Below are 23,097 nucleotides of genomic sequence, written 5' to 3' on the forward strand. Positions count from 1 at the left end.
AGCAGTTTCAAGCCGCCCGAGCCGGGGAATTACTGGAGCCGAGCTGCGCGCTCCCCGCCCGCGCGGGATCCGGGCGCGCGTCGGGGGGGCGCGGGGGGGCGCGGGGGGGGCGGCGGGGCGCCCGCTCGGTGCCCGCGCCCCGCCAGGCCCGCCGGCTGCGCCCTGCCCGCCCGCCGCCCGCGCCCGCCGCTCCGGGCGGCCTCCCCGCCTCCAACCAACTTTTCTCTCCTCGAAAACTCCCTCTTTGTTTCAAATAGGACTCTCCAAAATTTATTCTTGGGAAGACTGACAGCCGGGGTCAAGAAACAGCTGTTGAAGTTAATGTTTCTTCCTCCCACTCCGCCGGGCGGCTGTGCCCCGCCACGCCAAAGTGAGGGGCGCTGCCTGGCGGCTCCCCGCGCCGAGCGCGCAGCCGGCGGGGGGCGGGGGCGGGGGCTGCGGAGGGGCGTCCGCCTGCTTAGCATACAATCTGATCAGAAATGCGACAGCATGTGCCTTTCAACTTGTGCTGATTACTCGCTGAAAAGACGTTGCGGCTTCCAGTTTGGAGGACTTTGAGCAGGGGGGGCGGGGGGGGCGGGAGACGTGGGGGACACTCGCCACGTTTCGCTGGGAAAGGGGCGAAAACCTTGGCGCCTGCCCCCCCCCCACCTCGTGCCCCCCGAGAGCCGCAGGGTGGCCCCGGCGAGGGCGGAGGGCTTGCATTCCTTTGCAAGGTTGCATTCACGTCTCCGAATTCAGGTCCTTCTGCAGAGCGGGGGCTCGCCGGGAGCCGGCAGGTAGCCTTTATTCGGGGGCCTCGGCCACACCTGGCGGAGGCTGCCGGCCCGCGCCGGTGCTCGGCGGCTCTCCCCGGACGGGGCCTGTGCCCCCGCCCCGTCCCCACCCCGACCCCCCCGCCGTTGCTCAGAGGACACACTCTGGGGGAAGCCACCCTCTTCTTTCTGCTGCCTTCCCCACAAAGATGGGTTCGCTCGGCCCTTTCCCCGCTTGCTCTGCTCCGTGGGGTGCCCTGGGGGCCCCTGGGGGCGTCCCCTGGGGCTCCGGCCCCCGACGAGCCCTCCCCGGGGTCCCAGCCTCTGCACGGCCGGCGGCCCACGGGAACGCCCCCCCCCCCCCCCCACCCGAGAGCTTAACCGCCCTTGCAGCCGACCCGTCCTCCTTCGGGAGCGCTGCGATCGCCTGGCCTCGCGCAGACACGGCCATCTGGAGACCTGCAAGGCCCTCCTTCCCCGCCACCAGGTTATCCTGTCACCACATCGCAATGCGGTGCCATCCCCCAGCGATGTTGCATCAGGCCCGGGGATATTTTAGGAAGCTCTCAGGCCAAGTCCAACGAGCCTTTCGCGCAGACGTGGGGCCCCGCTGCCAAAACCCGGGCTGCGGAGCCCGGGCAGGTGGTGATGCCCTCGCTCGCCTCAGCCCCGGTACCTCCTGCTCCCCAGCCCCCTGCCCGGCGGGATCCACCCGGTAGCCTCCTCACCCCTCTCTGCCTGGCTCCCAGGTGCCACCACCTTTGTCTGCCCTCATAGCTTTTTGCAAACTGTTTAGGTCCACCTTCTAGATGTATGGCCTGGTTTTTCTGCCTGCCACGGTCATTCATGAGATCTTAATTAGTATTTGTTGTTATGAACCATAAATCGGCTGAATTCCACGTGGGGTTGCACCGGCCACTCCACACACAGCCTCCAGCTTGGGGGTCCCTGGGCCTCCTTGGCTTGGGCAAACTTTCCTCATTCTCTGGGCGCGGGTTGCCCGGCCGGGCTGGCACCGCGTTGGAGGCCAAGAGTCCCTGCACCCCCCGCAGCAAGGGCCCCCTTCTCGGAGTCCTGCTAATGCAATCCAGCAGCCGAGTGACTTAGATTCCTTCTGCTTTATTGTTCTCCGTCCTTCGAGAGGCCAACTCTGCACAGAGCAGGGCCGTGAGGCAGACCTCCGCTGATCCTGAAGTTGTAATTCCCTACTGCTGGCTCCTGCAGTTTTATTACGGCCTCCTTTTTTTTTTTTTTTTTTTTTTTTCCTTTCTGAGATTGACAGACAGAAACCTCCAGTGTAGAGGCCTGCAACAGCACCCTTAAAGACTTCTTTGTGTGGAAATGTAACCTTAGGGCAAAGTCAGCCTAACTCCGGGAAAGGCACCTTAGCCTGCTACAGGGAAGCCCTGGGCTGGGAAAATGCTGGGACTCTCCTTCTGGATGGCTACCTAGAGCCTCTCAAGGACAATTTTTATTTTATTTTATTTTATTGTTTTTTTAGTTTGGGGGCAGGGGTGGGGAGGGCAGGGTGTTGGGGGATTGGAAATACTGTTAAGTGGAGACCTGTCTTGGCTGTCCAGGGAACTCTACATGCAATCAGTGGAATCAGGTGTCTTTCCTTTACAGGGTGGATCTCTAAATGCAGTCACTCCTGAAGCACCCACACACTGTCCTGGCCAGGATGTCCCCTGGCAGGGTGACAGCATCATTTGCTACTCGTAGGGCTAACGCTACCTTGCCTAAGTGGAATGCCTTTGGATCGCTTAGAGAATCTGATCTATTTATGCAGGTGTTGGGTTAGACAAATTACTCCAAAAAGCAAGGGTGAAAAGATATGGAATCTTAATTTATCATGCAGGATTAAAGTCAGATTTAAATCGGGTAGACTTATTGAGGGATTTGGAGCCCAAGTCTTTTTCCAAAGAGGGAAAAGGACTAAAGAATCCTCTTTGTTGAAATAAAGTCAGCCACGTAGCATCTTATGTTTGGAGGTTTGGGTTTTGTTTTTGTTTTTTTAAATCTACCTTTTAAATGTTCACTTACATTTTCAATCAGTCAAATAGAACAGTACTAGGAAATTTGGTTATCAAATGTGTATGATCAGCCATTAACTATTCCAACAGACGAGTACAAAAAAGGGTGAGATGAAAGTTTGCACTTGTCATTATAGAGATGTCCCCGTAGGACCTGGGCCAGTGCCTCAGTTAAGGGACAGGTTAGATACAGCTCGTTAGAGAAGATGAATCTGGAGTCAAGGAGAGGTTAGAAAGATACCAGTATAGTTCATATGGAATTTAGTTGAGATGTTCAGTCCTGTAGCCCCAGGAGCTGGAATTATTAGGAATAGAGAGTTTAAAACAATGTTTTTAATCAATGTTTTTGAAAAGTGTATTCTCACAGTCAAGATCGTGGATAGTGAAGGAAATGGAAACAAGGAGATGTCCTTAGATTGTATATGAGATTACAGAATGTGGACAGAAATAAAACTACACAATGCAATTATTTTCCTCTTTCCCTGTTCCTCCTAAATCAAAACAGAAGTTTAATTTAGGAATAAAAGGCTCACACTGATCTCCTCTAGCTTCTCCTCCAGTTATCCCATCCATACTCCAGTTCTGGTTTTGAGCAGAGCTACAATTGTCCTTTGCAAGGAATTGCATGAACTCCTGTGCTGGTTTTCTAATGTGGGAAAATGTCTACTAGGGAGGCTAAGACCACCAAACTAGTTTCATTATGACCCAAGGTACACTTAAATCCAGCCCTTCAGTGGTGGGCAACTGGCCCAGCACAGTCTTCCTCTATAGCGCTCATTAAAATGTTATTTACATTTTACAGTATGGTCCCAAGCCATAAGTTGGGATTTTATCTTGGCAAATCGAAAAAGAATACTCTTGTGATATCTGGACCTGCAAAGTTTTAGCTTCTATTGTGGACCTGCTGGTGATTTGCAAAACAAAGTCATAGCATATGAAAAAGACATCTTCCACTTCAGTTCAAAGGAGTTGGCAGGGAAGTGAAGAACAAAAGAAAACCTGAGATCACAAAATTAAACTTATTAGCCAAAGAGATTTTAAAGTGAATTTCGTGTTTGCCAAAAGTACACAATCAACAACTGTGAAGAAAGTAAACTTTATACTTCCATCCTGAACCTACTGCAAAAGTGGTGAGCTCATCTTCATAACTAACCTCCATGTTTTTTGCCTTGGAACTCTCATTCATGTGACCATAATTATTCCAGATCAAAAACAACATCATTAATCCCAGTCACTTTTAGGTGAACCAAATTGTCTGGATTCTTACCTCAGCAGGCCAAATTAAATTAACATTTTAATGATGTGTTTCTGGCATTGTTCATGCTTCATAAAAAGTAACTCACTTTATTTGACTCGAGGCAACAAGGCTAAACAAGTGATTCCAAAAAATGAATCTTTTCCAGGTTTGGAAATTAAGTTTCCCTGAGTTCTTCTGAGACAGCAAAGATTCTTTAGAATCTGTAAATCCAACTATATGATGTTACCATCTTTCTAAGATGACCATTGAGAATTACACCTAGATATATAATAACTCAAAAAAAGAAAAGAATTACAGCTAGGACCAGTTATGAGAATACTGTTTTGCAACATTCTCATGAAGGCCAAATGAAAATCAGAGGCCATCTCTCAGATGGCATTAGGCCAAACAGCTAAGACCTCTGAAGATGCTTGACATCTTGCCACGTGTCATCACAATCAAATCCTGGATAGAGTATTCTCATCTGAGTTTCACTGACTACCAGTAAGGAGCATGTGCAGAATAATAAGTGATTCAACTTTAGTCTCTAGTTAGAAACTAACATGCCTAATAATATTCTGGGGAAGAGGGTGTTGGGAATGTATATCAAAGATGGCATAAGTTCTTCATTGTCAGCAGGCTGGTGATAGCCAGCTGGGGAGCCACCTTAATTCTGTGGTTTATAAAATTCTAGGATTATTGTTATTACTATATAGAACTCTCAGTGGAAAACAATGAGCCCTTTCTCAGTTGTGGAATGGTGAACAACGAGGTCAACTACAGAGGATTTTTTTTTTTTTAAGATTTTATTTATTTATGAGAGACACAGAGAGGAGAGAGAGAGAGGCAGAGACACAGGCAGAGGGAGAAGCAGGCTCCATGCAGGGAGCCTGATGTGGGACTCGATCCCAGTCTCCGGGATCACACCCTGGGCTGAAGGCGGCGCTAAACCGCTGAGCCACCCGGGCTGCCCCAGAGGATTTTTGAGAGCAAAATTTAGAGGGGAAAAAAACCACTTCACTGACCCAAGAGAACTTTTGTTGACAAACATCAATCTCAGACCCTGGCAGTTACATAGTACATTTTAGGTTCCAAAGGTGCTTACCCCCCAAAAGATCATAATAATATAATATTTTCTTCTTTTTTTTCCTAACCAACAGGTGAAACCAGAAGATGTCTTTTTAAAAAGTCATGTGCCAGGGGCAGCCCTGGTGGCCCAGTGGTTTAGCACCACCTCCAGCCCAGGGTGTGATCCTGGAGTCCCGGGATCGAGTCCCACATCGGGCTCCCTGCATGGAGCCTGCTTCTCCCTCTGCCTGTGTCTCTGCCTCTCTCTCTCTCTCTCTCTCTCTCTCTCTCTGTGTCTGTCATGAATAAATAAATAAAATCTTAAAAAAAAAAAAAAAGTCATGTGCCAGTCTGCAAATGACTGAAAACACAGGGAGTCTTCAAATTTATATCAAGAGGCCTCCAGTGTCATGCATCTAATTACAATCTAAATATAATCTAAATATAAATATAATCATGCAATTATCTAAATATGATAATGCAAATTAATAAATGCCATCGCTTTTCAGCACCGCACTAGTAGTTAACTTACTTTTCAGGGCCGTTTCTACAAAGAAACATAGGTATTATCTTTTCGCAGAATTTATTGCAGATGTGATGATTATAGAGAACCATAAGATCTTGCCTAAGATGTGAATACCAGGTGGATGGCTGAGCCCACTCACTAATCAAGTGATTTGTTCTCAGACAATAATGTTTGGGATTCTGATGCTTGCCTCAGCAAAACTGCAGATTTTTTTTTTCCCATAGACCTTTGAGGTTGTCCATAAGTCACTGCTATGTTCAATGCCAACTCCTCACATTCTCGGAGATAAAGAGGGCAAAGAAGGAGAGAAAGAATGTGGAGCTCATTATCCACAAGTTATTTTCCTATAGTTTAGGATGTTGAGAGTACTTTTTAGAAATTTTTTCAAGGCAGTGACTCCCAGACATTTTCCATTAAAAGGAGGTACTTTCGTGTTTCAAAAGTAGATGTAGGAAGCATTTTGTTTTCACTCTGCAACAAAGGAAAGGACCTAAATGAGTTGCCTTACATTTTACGATGACCACAGTAGTGAACTAAAACCACTTTTTTTATATCCTTCTATGATACTATTTTGCAAGATAATACATATATAATAAACTTTTGCCTAAAATATCAAATGATTTTTAAAAATTTTTTTAAAGTTTTTAATTTTCCTGGAAAGAGTCATAGATCCAAGCTAAACTCTAATGATAAGGTCACACTTTCCCTATTTTAAAGAACAAATTGGTAGAATTAAGCGGTAAATATCATAGCACACTACATTATCACTATAGGTTATGTTACATAGCACATATAAAGCCCTTTTACCCTAGGTATTGAATATGCCAAAGTGAGTCTGTAATTGAAGTGTATCAACAGCAAATTTTTAAAAGTTAATTTTGTTGCAGCTAAATTCAGAATCCAAAGCACCTCTGATTATCCACTGCTTAGGCAGAAGAGAAAGTGCTACTCCATTTAATGTGTTTCAACTCTGCCCTAAATGGATTTTTTCCAAGAGTGAAAAGGAAGACCAAGTCTACAGAAATCTTGGCAACTTCTTTTCCAGGAAGACTATAGAGATTTCATGGACCTTACTGTTGTTTACAAGGAGGTATTACCTTTCTCCAAATTCCATTCACACAGCTTGTTTTCTCTTTTCTCCTGGGGTAAACTTCTCAGCAAATATACACATTGATCAGTGCCATGCCAAACATCTCCTTTCCACATGTAGCAGGTGACAACTAGCTTATAATCTGCAATGAGAAAGGAATGGATCATAGAAATCATGAGAGCAGGCTCTAGAATCACAAGTGCTGGATTCAAATTCGGATTCTTCCCTCAGCAGCAGCGTAGCCTTGAGTCAGGTCTGGTTCCTTATTCACTAAAATGAGGCAGAAGAGCCAAAAAAAAAAAAAATACAAACACCGTTCACCATTTCACTTCATTAGTATCCCCATCAAAAGCCCCCCAAAGCCCTCACAAGATCTGAATGGAGCTCTAACTGGTCTTTGGACCAAGCTATGAGTTTATCTCCCCATGTAGAATAAAGAGCTGCATTCTTCTCTGAAGATTAATATCTGTGCTCAATTCTGACACTCATCTAATGCTTGGACTAACACAGAATTCTAAGCAGGAGCAAAGACTCTGAAAACTCAATTTTTCTGCCTTGGCACAGTTGTACCATCTTGCCCACACCCTGGCCACTGAAGACCAGGTGCTGTTGCCTACTTCATTCAGGGAGGAGCTTCTTACCTTCTCAACTAACCTGTTAGCTTCTTGAGGAAAGGCTCTTGTAGCCTTATAGATCCTTGTACTGCTCTGAGCACTAAGTGCAGCCCAGTATCATGAGAAGAACAGATTCTTGGTAAACGTTTGTGGCTTATTTTGAGAATGAGCTCTGGGGTGTTCATAACAAAACAGGTTCATATTGGTGAAGAGTCCCATTATGCCCCTTCAAAATAGGCCTGTGACAGCTCTTTCTAAGGGTACACCGTTTGGACACTAATGTAGTAACAGCCCTTTTTTTTTTTTTTTCTTTTTTAACCTGTGGCCATTTCACAGCTGTATTAGTTAAAAATATTTTTAATTGGCTTTCATCATCTTTGAAAGTGTAATAAATACTCATTAAAAATAAGGCTACCAAGATGAGCTTTCCCCCTCCCCCACACTCCTATTAGAAATGACTGCTAATACATAGTGTATACTTTTCCAAGTTGTTTTACTTATTTGTATTTTTGATGCATACACTAGCATTTATTATTATTTCCTGGAAACATCACTATGCTATTTATATCTTTTGGAACTTGTTCTTTTTTTTTTCATTTAACAATGCATTGTGAAACATTTTTCCATGTCAACACATACCTCGTTCCTTTTTAGTGCTGCATTATATGGAAATTTATGTTATCCAACTATTCATTATCATTATCTGAATCATAGTAGTTGATAAGTTGTGTAGAAAAGCAAAAATTGGTCATAACAGAAAAATATCCACTAATATACTGGCCACTTACTAAATTAGTCCCCACTTAAATAGCCCTTCCGACTTATTACCAGCATCTCTCCCCACCCAGTCAATTTTGCTGATAGTAGATGTTATAAACATCCGACAATACAATGTAAATAAAATGCATTTCAGTGGCCATGTAAGATTGCTAATCTTGCAAAAGATGCAGAATTTTATGAAGTCATTGAAAGTGATTTTGGAGAACTGTTCCATAAGCAAATGAGTATCTGGCAGTGTTAGACCAGTTAACAATTAAAGATGAGAAAAACAACAAGGATGATAAGAGGATAAATTCTTCAAAAGGAAAATTATTTGAATATCAAAGGATTAAGAGAAGCTCTCAGGAAAATTGATGAAGCCTTTACATCTTTTTTCAAAATGACCTTTGTATGATTCTGCTATAAAAGTCAGCATGAAGTGAAGGGTGTCAAAATTTGCTATCATATAATTTTGCTGGGAAAATTATCCCCCTCACCAAATCAACACTTGATTCAGTCTTTGTTTATTCTAAAAATTAGACCATTGTTGCAATTAGAGTTGTTACATGTGTGTCTTCAAAGATAAATCACATTTAAAGATAAGATAATCTTTTATTTTTTCAAAACAAAGTCTCAATCAAACCTTTTTTTTAATTCTTTATTTTACAATGCTAGACCCTATTTATTACTTTTGCAGCTTTCAACAGTCATATTATGGCAAACAGAAGCAACAGACGCTGAAAATAAGGCTTCTAATAGACTAATCAGATTCCCTAGTTCTCTCTCTATGAGGCATTTAGAAGCAGGACTGGCCACTTTGCAAGGAGTAAAGCCCCAGGGTAGTTGGATAATTCAGGGGAGGGAAGAGGCCTTAAGAAAGGAGACAGGCAGTGGACTTCCTCTGGCACTAATCTGGCACATAGATGTTCAGGCCTAATGAAATTTGAAAAAATAAAAACGATGTAACCTTATTTGTGTCCCAGCTGGTAAAGCAAGTTATACCAGTTAAATGTGGGTATATCAGGATTTATTTTTAGCAGTTACCTACTGACTGATATTTGGGTTGTTTCCAGTTTTTTGCTACTATAAGCCATGCAGCAACAAACAACAGAATACAATTATATCTTAGTGCACTTGTACAAACATCTCTGTAAAACAAAAATTCCTAGAAGTGAAACTCCTAGGGTTGGAAAAAAGGTATATTAAAAATGTTAACAAGGACTAAGTAACAAATCCTCCTACCATTTAATACCACCTACAGTATTTGAGAATGCCTGTTTTTCCACACCCTTGATGAGACTATTAACACTTTTTGCCAATCCGATTACTATATACATTGTTGTTTTCGTTGTCAAAAATATAAATTCTTGATGTGCAAGATAAACATTGTTCACTGCTTAGAATCTTTAGGAAGAGCCTCATTATAGGCTCTGAGAAATCTGCATGATAGATGCAGGGGGAGATCATCTCATCCCTGGTAATGGGTAGGAGCTAAAAAATTGAGCTCAATATGCATTCTTCTGTTTAAAAAAATCCCTCTCTGAAACAATTGTAGTCATTGCTTACACAAACTAAAGTGTTTATAGTCAGTAGTGGAAGACATAGATCATTATTTTTTGCAAATTCTAATTTCAGGACTGTGAGATCTTTTATTTTTATTTTATTTATTTAGTTTGAGAGAAAGAGTGTGTGGGCGGGAGGGGCACTGGGAGAGAGAGAATCTCAAGCAGTCTCCACGCTGAGCATGGAGCCCAAAAACATGGGGCTCCATCCCACAACCCTGGGACTACCTGAGCTGAAATCAATGAGCTGAAATCAAGAGTCAGACACTTAACTGACTGAGCCACCCAGGCACCCCAGGACTGTGAGATTTTTTTTTTTTTTTTTACAGATTTTAAAATATGAAAATTGATAAGGTCAGTAGATCCTGAAAATGGATGCTTAGTGTCATCCAAGTCCACACTCTTTCCTTCAGGATTTTGGTCACAGAAAATGTCAGCATTCTAACTGAAAAATTCTTATATATATTCAGGACTTATAAAAAGAAACAAAAAATATCCACTAGAGTATGCATTTGTCACAACCCATCAAATTGTAGATTAAGATATGTGTATTTCACTGTGTGTAAATTTTACATAAAAAAGAAATCATAAAGTCCTCAAAAAATTAAATATAGAATTACCATATGATCTAGCAATTCCACTTCTGGGAATATACCCAAAAGAAGTGAAAGCAGAGACTTGAACAGACATTTGTACACCCATGTTCATAACAGTATTATTCACAATAGGCAAAAGGTAGAAGCAACTCAAGTGTCCACCAATGGATGAATGAATAAACAACATGTACTATGCACATACAATGGAATATTATTCAGCCTGAAAAAGGCAGGCGATTATGTGGATGAACCTTGAAGATGTTATGCTAAGTGAAATAAGCCAGTCATAAAAGAACAAGTATTGTATGATCCCATTTATATGGGTACCTTGAGTAGTCAAATTCATAGGCACAGAAAGTAGAATAGTGGTTGCCAGGGGCAGTGGGGGAGGGGAAAAAGTGGGGGGTTATTGTTTCATGGGTACAGAGTTTCAGTTAGGGAAAGTGGCAAGTTCTGGAGATGGACAGTGGTGAGGCCTGCACAACAAGGGGAATGTAGTTAATGCCACAGAATGGTATATTTACAGATGATTCAAATGCTAAATTTTATGTTACACATATTGTACCACACTAAGACTTTTTGAATCCCATAAGCAAATAATCAATTCTAATGATATGCATGCTGAAGTGTTTGGGAGGTGAAATGCACTAATGCACTCTGCAACTTCTTTTGAAATGTATTAAAAAAATGAATGTGGTTGGTGGGAATGTGAACTGGTGCAGCCACTCTGGAAAACTGTGTGGAGGTTCCTCAAACAGTTAAAAATAGACCTGCCCTACGACCCAGCAATTGCACTGCTGGGGATTTACCCCAAAGATACAGATGCAGTGAAACGCCGGGACACCTGCACCCCGATGTTTATAGCAGCAATGGCCACGATAGCCAAACTGTGGAAGGAGCCTCGGTGTCCATCGACAGATGAATGGATAAAGAAGATGTGGTTTATGTATACAATGGAATATTCCTCAGCTATTAGAAATGACAAATACCCACCGTTTGCTTCAACGTGGATGGAACTGGAGGGTATTATGCTGAGTGAAGTAAGTCAATCGGAGAAGGACAAACATTATATGTTCTCATTCATTTGGGGAATATAAATAATAGTGAAAGGGAATATAAGGGAAGGGAGAAGAAATGTGTGGGAAATATCAGAAAGGGAGACAGAACGTAAAGACTGCTAACTCTGGGAAAGGAACTAGGGGTGGTAGAAGGGGAGGAGGGCGGGGGGTGGGAGTGAATGGGTGACGGGCACTGGGGTTATTCTGTATGTTAGTAAATTGAATACCAATAAAAAATAAATCTAAAAAAAATGAATGTGAAGTGATAGGTTGATAGACGAATAAATGTGTATGTGCTAAAGTAAATATAGCAAATGTAAATTCTATAATCTGGATGATAAAGGTATGGGTATTCATTGTGTCATTCTTCCAACTTTTCCATATGTTTGAAAGTTTGGGGGGGCACTTGTGTGGCTCATCAGTAGAGCATGTGACTCTTCATCTCAGGGGTTGTAGGTTTGAGCCCTACACTGGGTGTAGAAATTACTTATAAGTTTTAAAAAAGAAGAAAATTTCCTTAATAAAATATTAGGGGGAAATGGCCTAGACTAAAACAAATTACTAGCAAATGAAAGATTCTTTTTTACCACAAATTCATCTTTAGCTTTTGTTAGCAATGGGTAATAATTTTACCATGGAGAGAGATTTTCAAGCAGAGCTAAGGAAATGGGGCTGATTTTTTTGTTTTTATTTTTTTATTATATTTTTAAAGATAGATTTATTTATTTATTCATTCATTCATTCATGAGAGACACAGAGAGAGAGGCAGAGACACAGGCAGAGGGAAAAGCAGGATCCCTGCAGGGAGCCCGATGTGGGACCTCAAACCCGGGACCCCGAGATCATGCCCTGGGCCAAAGGCAGACGCTCAACCTCTGAGTCATCCAGGCGTCCCTTTTTGTTTGTTTTTAATAACGACCAGACAGGAACATCTATTTCAGTATTGGACAGGTATTGATTTATAAGTGACTCTATGATATTAAAAATGAACTCAATATCACCAAAGTTGATAAGTATCTCTCTATCAAAGGCAAGGGTCATGGTTCAGCTCTTTCTCCCATTGGTAGGATTTGAGCATGTGTTGAGGAAAAGAATCCTGGCCTCCTCAGTCAAATGGGAAAAGGATACTCTAAATAGATTGGCTATGATGACATGCAACTTTAGAGCATTTGGGAGACTGAAGGTCCTCCTAATAAATATTAGCTCACTGGAGAAGTACAGTAGATTATAAATAGCAGCTCTTCATTTCTTCATACAAACATTTCAGAGAGCTCTACATTTTTTTTCCTTTGGTTCATTAAAAGGTAAACAGAGAGACATGGCCTTCATTTCTGGGATCTCTACAATTGCAGCATGCTGCGGCAGTTTTTATAATTGTAAAACCACATGATAATCCTGTCCCAATGACATTCTTCCTGCATTTGGGATACACACCCAGAGTTTCAGAGGTGCATACTCAGTGGATACAAGGGCAAGGAAGTAACCTTAATGAGTAACACAGGCCAGTCCCAGAGGGAACTGTGGCCTCTTGGAAAACCCTTCACCTGACTAAAAGAGGAATCCATGACTCAGCCCAAGCCAACTGGCCCAAGATAGCCGGATATGTCAGTTTTCTAAAAGCCATCTGAAATCTGTATATTTATATAAAATCTTACAAGTTTAAATGAGGGCAGCAAATTCAAATGTTTCTCAAAAACACCGTATGGGTTAAATGAAACGTCTCTGTTGACGTTCTGTGGTCTGTAGGCTCCCTGTGTGTAACCTCTAATGTATGTGTAGGGTAGGATGGTCCAACTTCCCTTGATGCTAACGTCCAGTAGAAATCAGATTTAGCACTGTTTCAACTCTTTGGGATGATCTGCTCATCTCCACTGTCTCCAGTTTCTCTGTTGTAAACGTGAAATATGTTCAGGTCTTTATCACTTTAAATAAAAAACCCAAATATTTGACCACAGCAATGTTTGCAATATTCATGCAGTAAATGTGTTTTAAAAGTCTGTTCTGTGTCATGAACCTTCTGTAAAGAAAAGGTAAATCAGCAAAAACATATAATTCATGGAGCCCTCAATTTATTTACATGTAATGATCCCAAAATGTATATGTTTGGAACTAGGACCCATATTTTTCCATAAAATGACATTTAATGAGTAGCGCCTCTGGATCATTCACTGCGTGAAGCCCTGCTTAATTCTCCTATCATTATTTTGACTTTACAGATGAGGAAAACAGGCTCAGAACAGTTGCGTGACTTGCCAAGCTGGTGTCAGAGTCGGGAATCAAACACGTGTGAGGGTCAGGCTCCAAGGCCCGTTGTTCTCTCATTCTTCATCACTACAGTGCCCGCAATGCAGTGTTCTGTGTGGTGTTAAGGCTGTCAGGACAGACTATGAAATACTGTTGTATCCATAATGTACTTGTACAACTATATTCCTAATAAAACTCTACTTCAACAGAACCCAGACTCAGGTACAATGATGCTTTTTTTTTTTTTTTTTTTTTTTTTAGTTCCCTTGCTTTTATGTGGGGAAAAAATATGTTTAATTACTCAGGTGACACAAAGATACATTCTCATTGTGAAATATCCAAAGAACACGGTAGTCTGCAAGGGCAGGAAAGAAAATTCCCCTGGGCTTCCTCCCCCACTCTTGATCCCACTCCATCTCCTATTTCTGGCTCTACCACCATCAACAGTATGGCTTGTTCCTTCCAGACTTCTCCTATGCATTTACATACATATATGTACATACATAAATATGCATGGCGCTATGTTTCTATGGTAAATACATTCAGAATTCCACCTTGGGATGTCAGAACACTTTTCTGTTGCAGCCCTGGCAACTTCCCCAGCTCCAAGTCAATGTGGGAGGGTGGGGATGAAGGCGGCTTTATTAGTTATCTATTGCTACACGACAAACTACCCCACAATTTATCAGTGTAAAACAACCAACATTTATTAGCTCACATGGTTTCTGAGGGTCAGGAATCTGGGAGCAGCTTAGCAGGGTGGCTCCAGGTCAGGACCTCTCATGAGGTGGCGTTCAAGATGTCAGCTGGAGCTGTAGTCTTTCTGAGGATTCATTGGTGCTGGAAGATTCACTCCCAGTTTGGCTCACTCAGTGGTTATTTGCTGGAAGGCCTTAGTTCTTTGGCTGTTGGCAGGAATCCACATTTCCTTGCCACGAGATCCTCTCCACAGGGCTGTTTGAGTGTTCTTATGGCACAGCAGCTAGTTTCCCCCAGAGTGAGCAGCCCACAATTCACAAGGGAGGACAAGGAGGAAGCTGCAATGTCTTTTATGACCTCGTCTTGGAAGTCACAGACCATCTCTTCCACCAGATTCCGTTCATTAGAAGCAAGTCACTTCGGCCCACATTCAAGAGGAGGAGAGTTAGGCTTCACCTTTTGAAGAGAGGAATGTCACAGGATTTGTGGACATACTTTAACACCAGTACAAGAGCCATTTTGTGCGGGAGAAAAAAAACAAGAGCCCGGCAGGGTCTAAGAGCAGGGCCGAACAGTCTGAGTAACGAGGAGGAGGGGAGAGGTACAGAGATAATGAGGTAACAGGAGAATGAGAGGAAGAAGAGCTGGGCTGGCAATCCTGGCTGCACATTAGAATCACCTGGGGAAATTTTAAAAGTACTCCTGCCCCAGGCCCCGCTACAGATCAATTAAATCAGTATTTCTGGGATGGAGGCCCAGGTATCAATATTGTTTAACAGCTCTCCAAGTGATTCTAATGTGCAGCCAGAGTCATGAACCACCGAAGAGCAGAGGTGCTGGAGTCCAGCCGTGTCTGGGCTCAGGTCCCAACTATGTCAATTAAGTAGCTGTGTGGTCTTAGGCAAGTTAATTAGCTTTCCTGTGCCTCATCTGTAAAATGGGGATATTAATAGTACTTCCTAATAGGGTGGTTGGGAGAATCACCTGAGTTAATAACCCACGTGCATAGCTTTGAACAGTTCTCTGCACAGTGCTGCATAAATGTTACTCCTGTGATGATTAGCAGCACCTGCTGGGCTTTCCTCCCTCCTGCTCTCCTTTTCCAAGGGCCTCAGCTGGGAAAGACTTGGCTTCCCGTGCTCTACTCCCCTCCTTTTCCCTCGAGAAGGGTACATGAGCTCTTCAGCGCCCTTTTCAGGCTCTGCAAGTCCTCTAGCCTTTAGGCAGGTAAACTGAGAAGCTAAGCTGTTGCCACGGAAATGATGCACATAGCTGCCGAAGGATCTCCAGCATCTTGGGGTAGTGAGAAGGGAACCCCCCCTTCAGCCTCACATAGAATCCAGATACAACCTGTTGTACCCCACAGCAGCAGGATCTGCACACACACCTTGCAATTCCTTCAGGAAGCCTTTCTCAATCTCAAATTTCTCTGCACTCCTGTACTTTCAACACAGTCCCTAAGTTACCTACTGCCTTTTATATTTATTTATTTATTTATTTATTTATTTATTTATTTATTTCCCTTCTGCGTTTTCTCTCCTTCAAATAGCAGGTTCTTGTAGAGGCAAGGGCGGTGTCTTCTCAGAGAAGTATCAGTAAAAGCAGTGAGGGGAAAATGAAGGAAAAAGAATCTTCTTTGGGTTATAGCTACATCTTTAGTGCCTAAAAATTTAGTGGGAAATGACTCTGCTTCTTTAACTTCCTCCCTATCTCTCCCCATATTACTATATCCTTAAAACACCCCTAACCCTAACCACCATTTTCATGGAAAAATAGCATGAGTGTTCTTTCTCCTGCTTTTATAGCAGAGGTTAATAAATTGCCACTATTACAGGGTATTCCAGATGATATTGATGAGGCAGGTACAGAAATAAACTAATGAGTATTTCCTATAAAGAAATGTCTTTCCCATACATAAAAGCACTACTCTGTAGGAAAGGAGATTCAGCGTTTTGAAGCCTACCAGGATAGACAGAGGTGGGGAAAAGAATAAGGAATCAAATAATTAAATCCTTAAACTATAAAACAATTGCTGACAAAATTTCTCCAAAATTTGCTCCCTGTTCTCCAACATTGAAATAATCATGATTTGAATAGACTGTATCTGTGCTCTCTTTTTTTTTTAAACCCCTCTTTTCTGCAAGGTTATGATTTGGATCCCAAAAGTTAAATAAAGATCCTTTTCATAACATGTATTAGGCAAAACATATTTAAAGCCCCTGCTGTTTATTAAGTTAGAAGATATGGTATTGATAGTTAAGACTCTGACAATAAACGGCCTAATTTCAAAGCACTTGGACTTAGTTTTACAGTATAGAAATGAACACTGTGGTGAAAAATTCTGGGTACGTGGAGCCTGATCTCATGTATATCAGTGATGTCAAAACATGAAGCTATCTTGTTAGCAAGTATCTAGATGCCAGAAAGGGGTCATTCTAGAATATGATTATTCCTGGCTGAATTCATTCATTTCTGCCGAAGAAGGGAATCCTGAATTTTAAGCCTTATAAGCTAGGAATAAAATTAGTCTTAAACCTAAAAATTATTCTAGAGAAATATTGCCTTAGTGGTTGAGGTTATTATAACTGTTCCATACATAAATAGCTTATTTTATTGGTCAGATTAAATGATTCCCATGTGTCCTTCTGAAACTTTCGGCAGTCATTCCTCATTGACTGCCATCTCAGCCAGAAGATAAGAAAAAGTGATGAACTCCAGGCTTCTTCATCAATGAGCTCAGCCAATAAGCCAATAGAAGGTTCAGTGGGCACCGTTGACCTTCCCAGGAAAGCTACCAGCATGAAAACTGAAGAAACATGGCACAGAAACACAGCAGTAAAATTCAAGAGACTAAAATAAACTCAGTGAGCCTGCCTGGTCGCTAAACACTGAATACATTTAAGTGCTATTTTGACAAGAGAGCATGGCGGCTTTTTAAGAATTTCATTTTTAAAACTCTAATACGATTTTATTCTTCTAACAGCATCATCCTGGGTCTGTGTTTGTTCCCAGTGAGGTCATTATTAAGTGAATTGAATTATTGTTCTGTTCAAATGACCTGTGCATTCAACGTGTGCCGAGCTCTAGCAAGAAATGTTTTATGTATTATTGGGAGATGGCCATCTGGGGCACAAGCCGGGCCTTCTAACATGCAGAAATGTGGGGAGACAGTTTATGTTCAGTCTTATCTATGATCAGAATTCCATTTATAAGCTTTTTTCATCCACTTGTCAACACTGTTCACTATAGCAACACTGAAAATGGCCAGAAATGAACAGATTTATCAGAACAATGTGAGGTCAGACTGTATGTTTCAATTACTGTATATTGGATTTTTATCATACATTTTAAATTTTATCCATAAAAATAGTAACAATGTAATAAAAATGGAAGTGGTTTTCTTTGATCAACTTCCAGTTAGTGTAAGTTACAAAGTAGATAGGATAGATTTCATGACTTTTATTAGATAATGGGTCTCACATTATATATGTATATTTTAAATATAACATGGTTGTTCATGCCAAGAAACATGGATTAATTTTTTCAAGTCTGAAGAATACTACTCTTCCCTTCCCTGCATATTTAACGAAACAGCATGGCAGTGTGTAAAATTAAATTTTAAACGTGAAGATTATATTTAAGCCACACCCTCCCAACCTTCTCATATATTTTTCAAATAAACTTCTGATAATGCTAGAGGCATGTTGGACCAAATGAATGATCTTACACTCTCTTACATAAAAACACCCAGATATTCTGTATTACAAAATGAAGAATTTTTCAGGTATCTTTTTCTGGTTGTTTTTCACTGTTGTTCCACTGATACCTCAATTAACAATAGGAATTCATCTCTTTCATAATGAAGTATAAAATCTTACAAGTAAGTCCTTCCTACTTTCCTCCCTCCCTCCCTCCCTCCCTCCCTTCCTCCCTCCTCCCTTTCCTTCCTTTCCTCCTTCCTTTTGTTCTTTTTTTAAAATAAAAATATTCTAAAAATATCTTCTAAATTCTATAAAGTAGTATTCACTTTGGACATATAACTGTACAGTTTAAATATATCTGGATTTTAATTTTACTTTTAAGTGGGAGATGTTTGTTAGAGAAACGACTAGTATCAGCAAACAGGTAGAAAGATAAGCTTTGTTCACAAATGTGTCCCTGGAGTCATATTACACTCACTCACCTTGAAAGTATCATAATGAAAATGATGGTAATGATGACGATGATGATATAGCAATGATAACTAGCATTCAATGCACACTTTGTGCCTGCGACTAGGCTAAGTATTTTACAAGCATTGTCTTATTTGCTCTCCACAACAACCCTCTGAAAGCAGGTAATGCCATCTTTAGATAAGGAAACTAAGGTTTCTGAAGCTATGAAACTTACCTGAAAGGTCAATTATGAGGACCTCACCCTTGGTCTGTGTGACCGGCTCCCAGTCTTCTGGAGAGACCGTGGCAAGGGTAGAAGAAGTGGTGACTATCCCCAGTTTCTACAAGTCAAAGAGTAGAAGTCAAGCCAAGTAGAGGCCAGAGGCTTTGCTGTGGCTGTGGGCAACCGCAACCTTCTGAGTGTAAAAGTGCCCACACTGGTCTTGCTTTTTCTAGGACCTGAAGCCTTTCGCTCTGACCCAGATCACTTCAGCAAGTCCTTGCCCTATATCTTCTCCATACTCCCCTCTCTGCACTTTTTCTGTTGCAAACGTGTTTATATAATATTGACCTGATATTTCATATCATGACTCTTCATTCCTATTGTTCCCATTGTCCATCTCTTACAATGGACAAAATGGAAAGCCTACCTCCTTCTAAATTCCCCAGCTTTTGTTATTATGGCTCAGAGAAGGGTTCTCATGGGACTTGAGATCGTGCCTCATCCAAAGAGGCTAGCTGGCCACCCACAAGTGGCCAAGAACAAAAGACTCTGCACAATAAGAATAGCAGTTATCATTAGCTGACCTCTTGCGATCCGAACTGGAAAACTGGGAGAGTATTAATCAATAGGAATAAGGGAAGAATGGAGTAGACACTCTGAAAAGAGGAAATGACATGCAGCAGAGATCAGAAGAGACACATCTAGAGAGTAGCTGACCCTAAACTTGTCTCCGTTTTTTTGACGGCTTTCCACTTACAGTCTCTGCATGTGTGTCCTTAGACGTTTTCTTGGGGAGACCTTAGTGAGGCCCTGTTCCTTGCAGCTGCTAGAACCTAGCAGTCCATATGAGCATCCTATCACCAACACCCTCCTGTGACTTCTTTTTTCCACCTCTGTCTTTGACAGTTTGATTAAGAGGGATAATAGGATCCTGTCCTTTGCAAGTGACAGAAACCCAACTGAAATCGCTGTAGGAGAGAAATAAACAACAAACCAAGGTAAGAGCAAGGAGATGAGAGTTAGATACTGATAGAAAGCAAAGAATTGAAGAACTTGCTGTAGAATCCAAACAGCTCTGAGACCTTAGTGACTAGACACAGAGACTTACTGCTGATCTGGTTCTCTTCCACTCTTTCTTTTTGGCCTTTGGCTTTTTCATTCTCTTGCATATTCTCCATGGGGGAGTATAGGGCTGACAGCAGTTCTTGACCACATTTGTCCAACTCTGTAAAGAAACAAGTGAGAACTTTCCTAACCAGTAAAATGTAGTTTCCCGGGGAAGAACTCTGATTGGCAGGGCTCTGGTCATGTGCCACAGGACTCTTTGCCAAGGGAAGTCACGCACCTACATCTGTGGCCCAAGAGCATAATGCTCTGATTCTAAGCCCACCAGGAACAAGTGATTGGAGTCAGGGAAGAGTAGTCTGTCAGGGAACAGGAATGCTGTTCTGTGCAGACAAAACAAACTGTATCTCTGAAAAGAGGTGTAGCTCTACTACTTTACCATTTACAAAGAAAGAGAAGAGCAAATTGCTCTAATTTCCCAAGGTCTTCATGCAGACCTACTCCATACTCCCTGTCCCATCTCAGATCGCTGGCTTATCTTCATTACCTGAAGATATTCACTCACCTTCACCTTATAATCATCCTCACCACTGGGCCCAGAAATTGGAATGAATTTGAGGGCCTCAGAAGAGAACAGTGGAAGCTCTCTGTTCTTCAGCCTTTCAATGTGTGATCTATGGACCAGCAGCAGCACCTGGGAATTAGTCAGAAATACAAATTTGTAGGCTTCCTCCCAGACATGCCAAATCAGAAACTCTGGGGGTGGGGCCCAGGAATCTGTTTTAACAAACCCTTAAGTGATTTTGAAACAGGCTAAAGTTTGAGGATTTCTGCTTTAAGCTATCCCTTCAACGGTCCCTTGATTTGAGGGTTCATCCAAAGCATTCCTGAGTGAAGAGTGTTGGTTCCCAAAATGTTGGCCTATCATCACATGTATTTCAGCAGGCCTCTGTGTGTCCACTGGGTGCTGCCACTATGCACCATGCTACTACTATGCATCCATTCATTGCCACCTGGGCCATCCAAACAGATTCCAAGGAGAATTTGAAGGATAAGGGCAGAGCAGATAAAAACATTCTATGGAGTTTTCTCATATGGCTCATTCATGGCAAGGTACTCCTGCAAAAAGAATATGCACTTTCATACGCAAGCACGAACACATACATTTAAAGTATACTTGAGGGCACATTTTTGTGTCAGCTACACAGGCTTGCTATGGACCTAGAGACTTTAGGGGTGGTTTTGGTTTATTTTTTTTAACTTTAAAAAAATATTTTATTTATTTGACAGAGAGAGATAGAGCTAGAGAGCACAAGCGGTGTGTGTGTGGGGCAGGGTGGGGATGGCAGAGGGGGAGGGAGAGGGAGAAGCAGGCTTCCCGCTGAGCAGGGAGCCAGTGGACACAGGGCTCAGTCTCAGGACTCCAGAATCATGACCTGAGTTGAAGGCAGATTCTTAACCAACTGAGCCACCCAGGTGCCCCTTAGGGGGTGATTTCTTGGAGAAACCTCATATTCTCCATATATCTAAGAGGACTTGCTTGAGAAACCTCATGGGCATAAAGAAAGAAACTGAGCCCCAAGTGTCTTCCTGCCCAGTTTTCCTTTATATATATAATATATAGATTAACATACATATATTTCCTTTATATATATTAAGATTTTTATTTATTTATTTATGAGAGACACACAGAGAGAGGCAGAGACAGAGGGAGAAGGAGAAGCAGGCTCCCTGTGGTGAGCCTGATATAGGACTCGATCCCAGGACTCTGGGATCAGGCCCTGAGCTGAAGGCAGATGCTCAACCACTGAGCCACCCAGGCGTCCCATCCTTTCTATATTGTTAGAAATCTGAGCTCATGTTTTTTTCTGCACTGTGAACATAGTTATGGTATCTTGTGAACACAGTTAAGTGTGGAGGAGATAACCTCTGGTGGCTCCCACAGCTCTTGCTTCAAACTATCAGTACTGGTTTCTGGCCTCTTCGTTTAGAAATAGATATTTGTTTGCATATCTTAAAGTTCCTAATACTAAAATGTCCCTACTTACTACTTAACAACCAAAAAGTATTCTTAAGATTTAAAACAGATATTTAGAACATGAACTTATCAATATATACAATATAGACCCATATTTTGGGCAAATAAAATTATTCCAAAACCAAAGATCGTAACTATTAATAGCAAATGAGTTTTCATTTTTGTCCTTAGGATCCTTTGGGTGCAAGAATTCTTGTATAATCATCTAATCTACAATTTCACCTTTAAGCTGAAACTGCTTCAGCCAGGAAGGAGTTCTCATCCCAGAGTAAAAGGATTTGCAAGCAAGGATTCATAACAGAAGTGCCATCTCAGCCTTATTGGTGGGATTGCAAAGTGATAATTTAATTTAATTACATGATAATTTAATATCCCCTGTGTTTCCCTGCGAGTACTTCGAGGACAGTGTTTGGAGTGGCAGCTAGGTCTTTGACAGCGTAGTTATCCTAGTGGAAGGTGAGATTGTACTCACAATTAGTAGCTAGATTTTTTTTTTTTTAAATCTCCATCTCTGAAAACATCTAGCTCATGTTAACAAAAAAATTTTTTTACATAAAATAACATTCTTTTTCAAGGTCATTCATTTTCATTCTTATAAACAGAGTTGCACTTCCAGAAAATAGTTGAGTATTTATTTGCCTGACCACTGACTTCAGCTTTCTTCTCCAAAAGAGGAGAAAGAGACAGCACCTCCCCATTCCTTAGTTATATCACCAGTTTCCAAACTGCCTAGAAATCTGTTGTCTTGGCTTCTTCAGTTAATTCAGGGAGTAAAAGACAGATAGGACTTATGCCAGATTTCATTTTGTAGTGAATTATTTAAAATTGTTTAAAAGGATAAATATGCTGGAAATTAAATGTGACAGACTGTTAAAAATCGCCCAAGGCAATTTTTAGAAATCTTCAGATTTCTACTCTACTACCTTGGGTAAGGAAAAATGGTGATGCTGATTACAAAGAGAGGAAAGTCAGAAGGAAAATTTAACTTGTTAAGAAGAGGCTGAGTTTAGCTCCCATGTGGTGAATTTGTGGTATAATCCAGTGTAGTGGGCTCTGTGGTGCGCCACCCAAATCCCACCTTCAGGACCCAGGCACTTATTCTCCCAACTATTAGGGTGGTTACCTGTCAAGGACTCAGAGCTGAGTCCCTGTGTAGAAATGGCCTTTAGCCACAAAACTGTCTTGCCCAATGTTTCTCTCTGCAAAAAGGTAGCCCATGTCCCATGACTGGTTGATGAGGGGTACCAAGTCCTAGCTCCCTTTCCTCAATTTGGGGACCTTTCTGAGGGGCTTTCCACTTTCAGATGTCGGTGCGATTGGCTGCAGCCTCGTTGCAGTAGCATCACTATTAAACTTCACCTTCTGCCCAGTCTTGC

General features: G+C 41.9%; 1 long non-coding RNA gene across 2 annotated transcripts in view; it reads right to left on the minus strand.

The window, feature by feature from the left end:
- Nucleotides 1-5,659: 5,659 nt before the first annotated feature.
- LOC140614312 (uncharacterized) overlaps nt 5,660-23,097 on the minus strand; it is an 87,162-nt gene continuing 69,724 nt past the window's right edge. For both annotated transcript variants that reach the window (XR_012015211.1, XR_012015212.1), the window contains exons 3-8: nt 20,249-20,377; nt 19,727-19,843; nt 18,631-18,736; nt 14,261-14,697; nt 6,717-6,851; nt 5,660-6,090 (exon numbers count right to left, since the gene is read on the minus strand). This is a non-coding gene — a long non-coding RNA (uncharacterized lncRNA). The remainder of the gene's footprint in view (nt 6,091-6,716; nt 6,852-14,260; nt 14,698-18,630; nt 18,737-19,726; nt 19,844-20,248; nt 20,378-23,097) is intronic.

This window comes from Canis lupus, chromosome 2, assembly GCF_048164855.1.
Source record: "Canis lupus baileyi chromosome 2, mCanLup2.hap1, whole genome shotgun sequence".
Lineage (NCBI taxonomy): Eukaryota > Metazoa > Chordata > Mammalia > Carnivora > Canidae > Canis > Canis lupus.